This window comes from Hipposideros armiger, unplaced genomic scaffold, assembly GCF_001890085.2.
Source record: "Hipposideros armiger isolate ML-2016 unplaced genomic scaffold, ASM189008v1 scaffold_241, whole genome shotgun sequence".
Classification (NCBI taxonomy): Eukaryota; Metazoa; Chordata; class Mammalia; order Chiroptera; family Hipposideridae; genus Hipposideros; species Hipposideros armiger.
Genome location: NW_017731591.1, coordinates 961,255 through 963,215, shown reverse-complemented (window position 1 = coordinate 963,215; position 1,961 = coordinate 961,255). Strand labels below are relative to the sequence as shown.

The window sequence follows — 1,961 nt, the reverse complement described above, 5'->3', positions numbered from 1 at the left end:
CAGGACCATTTATGTCAGGCTGTGTTACCTTTATTCGGAGCCTTTGATTTACTTCTTAATCCTTTTCTCATCACGGGTTCTGAGATGTACCCCGCCCCCAGGCTCCCAGTTGAGCTGGTGATGGCCGTGATGTACTTCACTGGTCTGCTTCCTCTCCAAGGCCTCCGATATTTGCACACGTGTGCAGCTCAATAAGATCTGCTCTTTGGGGGAGATGCCTATGATTTGTGTCAACGTTACACACGGTGTTTTTCCCCAACGTGGATGCCTTAGAGCAAAGATGGCATTTTGTTCAGAAAACACAATCTTCTCTCTTCATTGCTTTTCCTCTAAGTCATTTGTTTGCTTGTGCTACGTATTTTCATGGACATTTTATTTGTGCCGCATGTCATGTTGTTACTTGAAAAGTCCTTTTAAATAACAACATAAGATCCAAAGTGTCTGTATATTAAAAAGCTTTCAGTGTCTCTTTGTCTTTAATATTTTAATAGTCATTTTACTTCAGTCTTTTCTCTGTAACGCAATAGCCACTGTTTTCCTATTGATAAAGGACCCTGCCTTCTAAAATTGCAAAGGAACAAAAATTAAATTAAAACAAAAGAAAAAGAAAGAAAATGGCTCTGAAGACTGAACCCAAACCTATTAAAATCTTAAAAACCAAGAGACCGGAAGCAACAACAAAAATCTGCAAAATGATCTCAGCCCGAGGCTGGCCGATCAGCCTCGTCACCCAGTGCTCAGTCTGTGATCTCCCAGTGTTGGGTGCTCCCTCCCTGGTGACTTAGAATCTACCTGCAGCGTATTTGTACATCTCAGCTTCCTTGGGGATCCCTCACGGAGCTCCCACGCCTTAGAAATCACATTTGTTTGTGTACGTGATTTGAGTAAAAGCAACTTCAATGAGACTCCGGTTGAAACAACCGTAGTTTTGGCCTCGATACCAAAATTGTGCATGCAAATTGGAGGCAGACCAAAGAACAGGCCAGAGAGTGAGGACGAGCCGCAAGGCATGTGTGTCCCCAGAGAGGGAGGACAGAAATAACAGACAGCAGAGCCCGTAAACATGTAAAGGTGTAAACATCCGATACGGAGAGGAACGATTCATTCTGGGACAAAGGCGTCGCGCTTGTGCTCACGTGTTTATATCATGGGAAAGAGAAAGAAAAGGATACTATTTAGTATCATCGTTGTGAAACATTAATTGTTTATGCAAAATATTCTAGCATCTGATGGTATGGAAGCTTCCTTTCTCTGAATGCCTCATTTCAACATACGGTGAAAAAGCAAAAATTATTCAAAAGAGGGAGGCTTCCTTCTGAGAAGACCGATTTTCCTTGGCTTCCACTTAGGACTTCTTAAGGAGAGATTTTTATTTTGCATGACACTCACTGGACAGTACCTCATACTTTTACTTCCTAATGGCCCTGAAGTGAATTAGCTGTAGGCAAACGCCAGCAAAAAGACTGGGACCCACTGGTGAGGCCGTCAGAGAGGGGCGTCAAGCGAACAGTGAAACGCATCAGAAACCAAGTTTAAGAGACGAGAGACTCCTAGCAAGACCACCTGGATGACAGGACCCAGGAAAGCAACCCGGAATCTCACACAGAAGGGGTCCAAGGAACGACTATCGGGGACCCTCTCCCTCTGTTCTTTCCTTTCTTCCTCCCCACCCCCACCTGAGAAAGCATCGAGCGTGTGCTGCGCTCTGTGCTCAGTGGTAACAACGCAAATGTGTACTTGAAGTGGACCCTGCCCTCAAAGTCACACTCATGAGACAAATGTACAAGCAATTAGTTGCAACTGAGTGTGGGGCTTGTAAACAGAGTTAGAACAAGCAGAGGCAAGGTCAGCCAAATAAGGAGCGTTTGTGCAATGTATTAGCCAGGGCTCTCCAGGGAAAAGAACCAACAGGGTAGAAAGGTGATGATAGACAGATAGATGACAGATAGATAGATGATAGA

General features: G+C 44.4%; 1 protein-coding gene across 1 annotated transcript in view; it reads right to left on the bottom strand.

Annotated features, from left to right (window-relative positions):
• CHL1 (cell adhesion molecule L1 like) overlaps positions 1-1,961 on the bottom strand; it is a 154,719-nt gene that overhangs the window by 111,358 nt on the left and 41,400 nt on the right. The gene's annotated exons all lie outside the window — the stretch shown is intronic.